The sequence below is a fragment of the Marmota flaviventris genome, chromosome 17, assembly GCF_047511675.1.
Source record: "Marmota flaviventris isolate mMarFla1 chromosome 17, mMarFla1.hap1, whole genome shotgun sequence".
NCBI lineage: Eukaryota > Metazoa > Chordata > Mammalia > Rodentia > Sciuridae > Marmota > Marmota flaviventris.
Genome location: NC_092514.1, coordinates 36,585,839 through 36,596,452, shown reverse-complemented (window position 1 = coordinate 36,596,452; position 10,614 = coordinate 36,585,839). Strand labels below are relative to the sequence as shown.

Here is a 10,614-nt window from a genome sequence, read left to right as displayed (position 1 = left end):
GTCAAAAGACACAATTTGCAAGTAGAAATGCACAGCATTTTACTTTTTTACTGGGAGATTGGGAGAAAATATTCATGAGATACATCTGTCAAAAGGACTCATATCCAGAACACAGAAAGAGCTCCCACAATAGTTAACAAAAAGATAAACAATCCTTATTGTAAATGGTCCAAAGATTTAAACAGACATTTCCCAAAAATGATATGTGAGTGACCAATAAAGAGATGAAAAGGAACTTAATATCTTTAGTCCTAGGGAAATGCAAATTAAAACCACAGCATTGCACTTCCTATCATGAAGTGTAACTAAAAGTTAAAAGATTGACTATTCCAAGTGTTGGGTGATGAAATGCTACTCAAAAATGAAAAAGATTGGGGCTGAGGTTGTGGCTCAGCGGTAGAGCGCTGGCCTAGCACATGCGAGGCCCTGGGTTCGATCCTCAGCACCAAGTAAAAAATAAGTAAAATAAAGGTATTGTGTCCAACTACAACTAAAAAATAAATATTTTTTAAAAATGAAAAAGACTGTGTTAAAGCTATACGTGACAACATGGATGAATCTTCAAATGTTTGATGCTAGGTATACACCTGTAGTCCCAGCGACCCAGGAGGTTGAGGCAAGTTCAAGGAGGGTCGCAAGTTCAAGGCCAACCTCAGCAACTTAGCAAGGCCCTCAGCAATTTAATGAGATCCTCTCTCAAAATAAAAAATAAAAAGGCCTGAGGATGTTGCTCAGTGGTTAAGCACCCCTAGGTTCAATCCCCCTACCAAAAAAAAAAAAAATTGATGTTTGCTGTTGAGTGAAAGAAACTCACACAAAATAACACATTATATTCCATTTACACAAAGTGCAATAGGGAAAGTTATCTTTAGTGATAGAAATCAGAACAACGTTTGCCTCTGGGAAGGGGACATCAACTGGAAAGAGTACAGGGAACGTCCTAGGGCAATAAAAGTGTTCTGGACCTTGATTTGGGTGGTGGTTTCACTGGATGGCATTTTTATAATCTGTAGTGTTTTACTGTATGCAAAATACACTTCTATAAAAAAAAAGAATATACATTTTTAAAAAGTAAAAGACTCCACATTCTGAAAGACAGATGAATGGAAATATGCACCCACGTGCACAGTGCTTCACTGGTTGCAATACATTTAGGGTTTTTTTTGTTTTATTTATTGTAACGATTGCAATACATTTATACATCCATGGTCCTTAAGTTCCCACGTCTCTACTTTGCCCTGACTTCCTATCGTTTTTTTTCCCAGGGTCCCTCTGCCTCAGCCCCATAGACTGCTCACCATTCCTCAAATAAACCAGATGTGTTCTCTTCTCCCAGAGGCTGGCTTGCTCTTTCATCTTTCACTTTCTTTTCTTTCTTTTTTCCTTCAATACTGAGGATTGAACCCTGGGTGCTCTACCCCTGAGCTACATCCCCAGCCTTTTTTATTATTTTTATTTTGAGACAGGGTCTCGTTAAGTTGCTGAGGCTGGCCTCCAACTTGTGATCCTCCTGCCTCAACCTCCCTAGAAGCGGGTTTACAGGTCTGTGCCATTGTACCTCGTATCCTTCACTTTCTTGATTCACTTCCGATACATGACCCTATCACAGAACAGTGTGCACTCTTCAAATCCCTGTCCAGGATACACTCCCTTCTCTCTTTCCTATTGATTTATTTAGCAGTGCTGGGGCTAATCCCAGGGCCTTGCACACGCTAGGCAAGTGCTCCACCACTGAGCCACACCCCCAGCCCACCTCCACCTTACTTTTCCTTCATCGCCCTCATCCCCACTCCCATCCTGACTTTGGACATATTCACTTGCTTAGTTTCTGTCTCTCTTACTAGGATGTCACCTCCACCAGGACGGGGACCTTTGTTTTGTTCACCGCTGTGTCCCCTTTGCCTAGAGTAAAGTGCTCCATAGACGGCTGTGGAATTGTGGTTCTCAGTGGACTCTTGCAGCAATTCTGGGACACTTTTGGAGACTGTAAAGTTTAAAAAAGGACAATGATTATAAACAGAAGGCCTGACACACAGTAGTCAATAAACATCTGGTTCTTTTGTCTCCCAAACCCTTCTCTAGGGGTGTAAGCAGAGATTTATTATCTTCCCTATATTTTTTAAATTGGAAAAAAAAAAAGTTTCGAATGGTTTAGTGACTTCCCAGAGATCACACTGCAAGTAACTGATCTCAATCTTAAGTCTGAGCCTTTGGAACCCAAATGACCCTTAAGATAGACAGCAGCCATCAGTTAAATGGCCAGACTATACAACAGAAGGCAGAGTTGTTAGCTTAGGAACTAATTTGCTGACCACTGTGGGACGCCAGCCAGGTGAACTCTGCCCTCTCCTGATTTCACACCCTGGAGGCTGAGGGCAGGATACACATAACTTTCTATTTACCTTGTGGGGGGGGGGGGGCGCGGCGCGGGGGTGGGGGGGGGGTGGGTGTTGTTGATACACTACAGTCGCTGGCCTCTGACAGCTGAACACATCACTTGTCTTGTGACAGCAGACCAGGGACCTGAGACCTCAGCTGCACTCACCAATTTTCATGCCAAGACCAAGCGTCTCAAGTTTACAGGACTTAGGAGCTCAAGGTGGTGGACAGGGAGGAGCTCTGTTAATTGAAGGCAGCCAACAGCAGCAGCAGCAGCACCTGCTTTAAAGTCTGGAAGGCAAATCCTCCAGGATGGGAAATAGCAAATCACTGCGCGTGGACCAAACAAAGGGGACAGAAGGGACGAGCGCCACTCAGCCCTTCCATACCTAAGTTGAACCCAGTTAGTGTCTGATTTTGCAGGGAACACACCCAGCCTGACCCAGGTTCTGGGTCTCTGTTCCCAATGCAAACCCCAAGAGGGCTCTAACAACTAATCCTGAAAACCCCCAACGCTCAGGAGGACCCCGCCAGGCAGGTTCAAGGTGGACATCTCCCACTCCATCTCAGACGGACGGCTTTGAGGGAGGAGTCGAGAACCGCTTTCAGGAATCCAATAAAAGCCACAGCCACTTTTTCCATAGAAAAACACAAGAACCATCAGGAGGCCCCTGCACCCCACGATCCCATCCACGGGCACCCGCTGAAGCACACCTACATCTTATTTTTTTCCAGAGCCTTTGTTATGCCTTACAACGTCCCAGTGATCGGCTGCTTTCCAGCCTTAGCCTGGCTGGGGGTGTTCCCCCTTAATTACAGAGGCGTTGTGTTGGGAGAAGGCAGATCGAGTGGTAAACGAAGCTAAGGATGAAAAGAATAGCTCAGGGCCCCTGTTCTGCCAGAAGGAGAGGGAACACAGCGTCCTCACTCTCGCTCATGGCTTGTTCTAAACTTAGCCAGCTCCCGTGCCTCCAAAGTTGGCAAATGAGCTCCTGCCGTCCTAATAAACACGCCGCAGTTCGGTGACTCACCCAGGCAGCAGCGTGTGCGGGACATCCGGGGACCGTGGTGGGCTGGGACCCTCGGTGGAGCAGGGCCATGCAGGCAGGGTGAGGGAGCCTGGGGTGGCAGACCCCAGCTTCTCTTCACACAGACAAGAAAATGAAGGCTTGGGCCTGAGGACCAAGAGGAAGGACCTGGTGAGGTCACACAGCCTAGGCGTCTTGGGGACTTCATCTGATGGGACTTCATGGCCATCAGGTCATGGAACCAGGTGGACAAGGGTGCCACCTATGTACACCTACCCACCTAAGGAGGATGGCATTCCCAGGTGACTAGGGATTGCTCTCTCCAGGATCTCAGACCGGTGGGCATGGATAGAAGGTGGCTTCTAGCAGGAGAGACAGGGAATGCCCCTCTGTCCTGCCTGCTCTTGTGGGGGTCAGCCTGCCTGAGGGTCGGTTTGAGGTGTTCTACTCCTAGAGGGTGTAGGTGGATCTGGGGTTCACCAGCAGATGTGGACACAGAGATGAACAGGCCTGGTCACCATCCTCAAGGACCTGGGGCCCTGTCCACTGTGCCTGTGCTGGATGTGGATGCTGAGGCTGGGACAAACCCCTCCCAACCAGGAGCGCCAGCCACAGTGGGGCAAGCGGGGCCTCCTGGGGCCAGGTAGGAGCTGAGGGATCTTTATGGAAGCCAGGGAGGGTACCCCAGGCAGCTAGTAGAAGTGGTGGCTAGGCAGTGCAGCAGCCCATGATGTCACACAGTGACAGACCTGAGAGAGGCAGATGCCCTGGCCAGGGAGGTGAGAGCCAGGCCAGGAGCCTGGGGCTGGAATGGCCCCAAACCAGGAAGGAATGTGCAGGCTGCCTGAGTGGGGTCACCTCGGGGCTCCTCGGGAAGACAGAGGGCCAAATGAAATGGGTCTGCAGGGTCCCATAGCAGAGGGGTTAGTCACAAGGCCCAAGGGGAGCAGGAACTAAGACCAAGGAGAGGAGTTTATGGAAATCAGTCCAATACAAGGAAGGGCTTGCTGATAGCCCCGGCCACAGCTGCCCAGCTGGGAAACGGGAGGTAGTGAGCCTGCTGGCCCTGGGGGGGCTTCGAGCAGGTCACTTGGTTGGGAGAGTGGAGAACAGATTCCAGCACCCAAGTCCCTTCCAACCTGGACAGTCTCCAGCTGAATTCCCCCCGAGGCCTCGTGAAGGGAGAAGAGCAGAAACCCGCTTTGGAAAAGTAGACATGGAACCAGGTGGACAAGGGATGATGCGGAGGACCAGAAAGATCAAACACGGCACCCAAGGTCACCCAGAAAGACAGCAGGGCTGGGAACAAAGCGGTACCTGCTCCTCCCCAAGCTCCAGACATTCCCATCTGGCTTCCCAACTGGTGTCCCAGACTGTGCTATTTGTGACTGACTCCCTTGGCCAGGACAGAGGGTACCACCCAGGAGGGCCAGCCCTGCTGTTGGGCCCCAAGGTGGAAAGGGGCACCAAAGGGCCCGTCCTCGCTGCCCAGGTCTGAGGAGCTCAGCACGTCCACGTGCTCATGACCTGCGATGTGCACAGGAAACAAGGATAAAAATGTGCCACTCACTTACCCAGGCCTGGCTCTGTCCCTGTGTCTGTCAAAAGAGACTGTCGACATGCAGGGCACTTACCATGACTCTGGTCCTCTTGGTGAAGGAAATCTTGTTGAATTCATTAAGGAAAAATCCTTCCAGGGCCAGAAGAGAATCGAGAATCTTGTCCTCCAGGCCACCAGGGGGAACCCAGTTGGCCTGACTTAGATCTTTATTTCCCAAGTAAATTCCTTAGAACACCATTTCAGAGCTCCTTGAGGATTGGCTTTTGAGGGGAGACTTTATTGAGATAGAATTCACGTACCACACGATTCATGTACTTAAGATGTGCCATTCAATGGTTTTTAGTATATTTACAGACAATTTACAATTATCTATTTTTAAATAGTTTTATTACAAAAGTAGCCAAGCCAGGCATGGTGGCACACGCCTGTGGGATCCTAGTGGCTTGGGAGGCTGAGACAGGAGGATCTCAAGTTCAAAGCCAGCCTCAGCAAAAGTGAGACACTAAGCAACTCAGTGAGATCCTGTCTCTAAATAAAATACAAAATAGGGCTGGGGATGTGACTCAGTGGTCGAGTGCCCCTGGGTTCAATCCCTGGTACAAAAAAATAAATAAATAAAGAGAAAGAGGGAGAGAAAATAAACCCAACGTTCTGTCCCATTAAATTGATTATTTATGAATGGGTCATGGTGACCAGGAAACAAAACACCCGGGCACATCCATTAGAAGGTAGGATGTAGAAGAATCGACAATACTGAATGTGAGGATGAGGGCAACTGGAGTCCCCATATGGACAGATGGACTCCCGCAGAGAGAGAAAGAGGCCCTTAGTAGACAGAGACCAAGATCTATGAGCGTGACAAGTCACACCTGTCCCTTTAGTCAGATGAACAAAACCTCCAGCGCATACTTGTACCAGATCGACTAGAACAAAAACATCATCCATTTAAATGTCACCAGATTCAAAGACCTACACAATGTGCCCACAGCTGATTTATGGCTAGACAGCTCAACCGAGAAGAAACATTTTGAATTCAAATATCAAATGATTGACATAGGATTTGATTTCCCGAGAAGCCTGCCTGAGAACCTGCACATTTCTTCCCAGGAGGATTACATGTGCAATCAGATAGCTCAGCCCCGGGCACGCGGCTCCTCCTCTCTCCTCTGAAGGACATTGTCGATGTGCCCGGCCAGGGAGTGGGCACCTGATATCTCGAATTTCATCATTCAATAGTCATCAGCCCACAAGGTGTATGTGTGGACCTTGTTCTGGGCAGAAGCCGGGTCCCAATAGCCTCTGGGGGTAGTGTTGACATGGTGGTCAGAGTGGTGGCAGCTGACCACCAGCATCCCCTTCCTCTCTTCTTCTGCAACAGACTCCCATTTGCTGGGTCCCCAGGGAGGCCATGTGTCCCAGGCTTAGCCAATCGGAGGACCTTGCTTCCCAGTCTCATTGCCACCAAGGGAGTGGTGCATGGTCCAAGCTGGGCCAGAGTCCTTCCCTAGGAGTTCCATTTAGACAGGGAGAGACATTCCTTTTCCTTTCTGGTCAAAAGCTTGGAGGAACCGAGTCCAGTGCTGTTGGAGATACATTCCCTGACAGTTAAAAAAAAAAAAAACAATTGCAAAAAGGGAGGGTGTGTCCGTGGAAAACTGAGTTTAGCCACAAGCAGCAGGCTTGACCACAGTGGCTTTCCACATGGAACAAATTCCAGAAGCTGGCATTGCCTGGGTTAGCACAGTGTCAGCGCTAAGTTCTTTGGGATTCTCTTAGCCCAAGATGAGTCTCTGAGTCCCAAGATGGTTGCCTCACCACCAGTCCTCGAGCCCACATTCCAGGTAGAAAGAACATTCTAGAAACCCCACTCGAAGGTTTCCATGTCTATGTCATTGGCCATTCCTCTATGAAATGTAAATGGGCCCATTGCCATTCCTCAACAATAAAGAGATTCGATTATTAAAGAGGAAGTGGGGTGTGGATATTGAGCGGGGAACTTTGTCATGGAAGGTGACGTACAGAGAGAAGCAGGCATGAGCCCTGGTGCCTCCCCCATGCCGTGGCCTGCCCTTTTGAGTCCTATGAGCCAACAAATTCCTGGTTCTTTTATTTTTCTTTAAATGACCCCGAGTCAGGTTTCTGTCACCTGCCACCAGGGAACCCCTGCCCAGCGGAGATGACCTATGTCAGAGACCCCTCTGCCTCTGAGGCTTTCAGCACAGACTTTCTCTCACAAATTTCCTTGTCGCTCTGATGCTTTGGGCAGAAACTTTTGGCACCAATTTCACCCTCACTCACGCTCAGATTAATAGCACCCTCTCGTTTCCATGCCAACCCATGTCCCGCCCACCCTTCAGGGAGTCTAGCAGGAGCCCAGGAGGCCCTGGCCTCCACCCCCATCCAGGCAGGAGCAGGGGTGGGACGGACGTGGGTCCTGGCGGGCTGCTCAGGGAAGAGCCCAGGAAACAGTGCAGACTAGGGGGCCAGCTCCCCAACCTCCCCATTAGGGAGATGGGCGAAAACAGGACCTCGGGGGCTAGGTGGCTCAGTCCTAATGTCACCGCTACTCAGGAGGCCGAGGCAGGAGGATTGCAACACAACAACAACTCAGCAACTTAGTGAGACTCTGTCTCAAAATAAAAATAAAAGAAGACGGGGTGTAGCTCAGCGGTGGACCATCCTGGGTTTGATGGTGGGTACACCCCACACCACACACAAGGCCACAAAGCTGTCCCCACACCATAGTACTCATCCTTAATGGTCCCAGGAAGCCCTGGGTGGGGAGGTCCAAGGTCCCCAGCAGCCCTGAGGCCTCCAAGAACACCTACTTGCCCAGCAGGATCTGGAGAGCCCTCAGCTCTAAGGAGATAATAACCAGCCATCGGTAACTGGCAGCTGGTGGCTGTTAGCTTCTTGCCTGGAGAGGGGCAGGGCCCGGGTCTGGGCACCCCGCCAGGCTCCCTGAAGGGTGGGAAAGGAGTCAACATGGAAATCGGAATCTACCATCATCTCAGGCATGAGTAAGGGCGGGACAGTTGCCAAAAAAAACGGGGCAGCTCCTGCTCTCAGGAGCCAGGTTTGTGTGGGAACCACGAGAGAGAGAGCCGAGAGGACTCCTCGCCTCACCGTGGACACCGTGACCTTGAACCTCCCACTTCACCTTTCAGGGCCTGAAAGATCCCACACATCACCTTGGACAAACACAGGGTCCTTTCCTCACTGGTTCATCCCATCGTCCATTCTCCATCGGGAAAGGATGTTGTTGGGAAGAGCTAAGGTTTTAGAGTCAGAGACCCGAGTTCAAATCCCCGTTGGTTTCCTACTAGGCGCGTGACTTCTAGAAGTCATTTAATCCGTGTGCCTCTGTTTCCTCATCTATATAATGGGGTTAAGGATCTCTCTTTTTTATGAAATAAATATAAAAAGTAAGTTCAACTGGGCACGGTTGCAAATGCATGTCATCCCAGCTACATGGGAGGCTGAGAACAGAGGATCACACATTGGAGGCCAGCCTCAGCCACTTAGTGAAACTGTATCAAAATTAAAAAAAAAAAATAAGTTAAAAGGGCTGGGGATGTGGCTCACTGTTAGAGTATCCTGGGTTCAACCTCTGGTACCACCAAAAAAAAAAAAAAAAAAAAAAAAAAAAAACCTAAGTTAAACTAGACAATATAAGAGTCTCCTATAAGGTGTCAAGGAACTAGGAACTAGAAATGACAGCCTGATTAGGGTGGTGGTGATGGTAATCTGTAGAGCCTAAGCCAGTTCCTGAAGCATCAAAGAAGCTCAAGAAATTGTAGCTACTGATATTGTGTCCCTGTTGATGTTAACAATCACAACACAACAACAGCATTATATATCAAGTGCTGAGGATGCTTCCTGGTGTGGCGGCCACTTGGGGAGTGATGGCATCATGATGTGCCCAGTGCCCAACACCCTAGCAGAGCATCCCCAGCCCTGAGGAATGATCCATGAGCAACCAGGATGGAGTCAGAGACCCTCGGTACCCAGAGCAGGGTGGGTGTGAACCCCAGGGTCCTCTGCTAGCTCACCCCGGGGCGGGCAGCTCACAACCCAAATCTCTCACAGCTGCTCCTGGAGGAGACGGATCTTTCTAGAAAACGCTAAGCCTGGTTCCAGACCAGCCACCCCCTCCCCCGCTCCGACTTCACTTTTCCCAGCCCAGGAGCAAGCTGAATTCTGCTCTGGACCCAACATTTCTATTCCCAGCTATTTATAACCCTGGCTTAAAGCAGCCCGTGGCTGGAACGGGATGGCGGTGAGAAATCTGGCCTCCCAATCATGTGGGCAGCCCCAGTGGCCCTGGCGCCCCTCAGACCCTTTCATCTTCCAGACCCTCTCTGGCTTGCTTTCCCAGTGCCTGGCTCTCTTTGGTCACCATCCAGAATCTCTGTAGCTCAGGCCACATGGTTCTGTGAGAAGGCCTAGAACTCCCTTTGGGAGTCACCTGGACCAGGGGGTCCCAGCCTGTGTGTGACCTCTAGGGTTCTGCTGCTCTTTTGAACTCCTTTAGCACTAGGGGGGGAGGGGGTCCTGACTTTCTGAAGGAAGTAGAACAGATGAAGAGCCATGTTCAATAACTTAGGGAGATGAGAGGTGGAGGAGTTCCGGGGGCGGGTGGGGGAGGCCAGCACCTCTGTCCTCAGGCTTCAGCGAAGGTGGTGGGAGAACCAGAAACCACCGCACTGTGGTGCAGGGCCGGGATAACTAGTACTAGAACCCCAGATCTGCTCTATCTTAGCTGTGTGCCCTTGGGTCTGTTGCTTAACCTCTCTGAGTATCATTTATTCCTCTGTCAAATACAGAAAATAAGTCCCACCCCAGGGCCAACTCTCAGAACTGAGAAAGGTGGGGTTTGGTTGTTTGTTTATTTGTTTGTTTGTTTTAAGTGCTTGGGATGGAACCCGGAGCCTCAGCCTGCTAGACAAGCACTCTACCACTGAGCTGCATCCCCAGCTAGGTAGGACTCAGAGAGTGTTTGAGGGGCTCCCCCAGCATGGAGGTGGACACCCCTTTGACCTCTCCCCAGCAGTCTCCCCAGGAACCCCACTAGCCTGGAGCTCTGAGGGGGTGGGAAGGTACTTAACTAGTCACTGGTTTCCCCTGGAATTGGCACACAGTCTAGGATGCTCTGGAATGCGTGATGGGTTCCAGGGAGAGCCTGCCATGTGGGGAGGAGAAATGACACTGAGAGAGCACGTTCAGGGGGCCCCCTGAGTCCCCCACACCAGGCCAGGCCACAACTTGGGATTGGTGGATGGTGAGGAGCCTCCCAGCTCTGCAAGCTGAGCTTCTTCGGGCTCCTAGTCCACCCTCTCTGAGCCTCTTGATCTCCCTCTGTGAAAAAGAGACCCTTAGGCTGTCTGGGAGGAGGTTTGGGAACGCTAAACACATGGGATAAGTGATCAGGGCCCAATAGGCAGGCCTTGCCTTGGCAAGGCCCCCAGAACCCCTCCCTGCCTTCTCATTCTGTCTCAATGTGGTGCCAGCTCCCCGAGAGGGACTGGCAGCTGCTGTGCTGGCTGCTGGCCCACATCCAGCTCCAAACCAGAAACAGAACTGCCTGATCCCAGCACGGCACCCCTCCCCCTCCCCCACCCTCCCCCCACCCCTCCCCTCCCCCAC

The 10,614-nt window shown here is 50.7% G+C and overlaps 1 long non-coding RNA gene across 1 annotated transcript in view; it reads right to left on the bottom strand.

Annotated features, from left to right (window-relative positions):
• Positions 1-1,164: 1,164 nt before the first annotated feature.
• LOC114082835 (uncharacterized) overlaps positions 1,165-10,614 on the bottom strand; it is a 34,652-nt gene continuing 25,202 nt past the window's right edge. The window contains exons 2-4 of the long non-coding RNA XR_003581034.2: positions 3,411-3,554; positions 2,546-2,670; positions 1,165-1,984 (exon numbers count right to left, since the gene is read on the bottom strand). This is a non-coding gene — a long non-coding RNA (uncharacterized lncRNA). The remainder of the gene's footprint in view (positions 1,985-2,545; positions 2,671-3,410; positions 3,555-10,614) is intronic.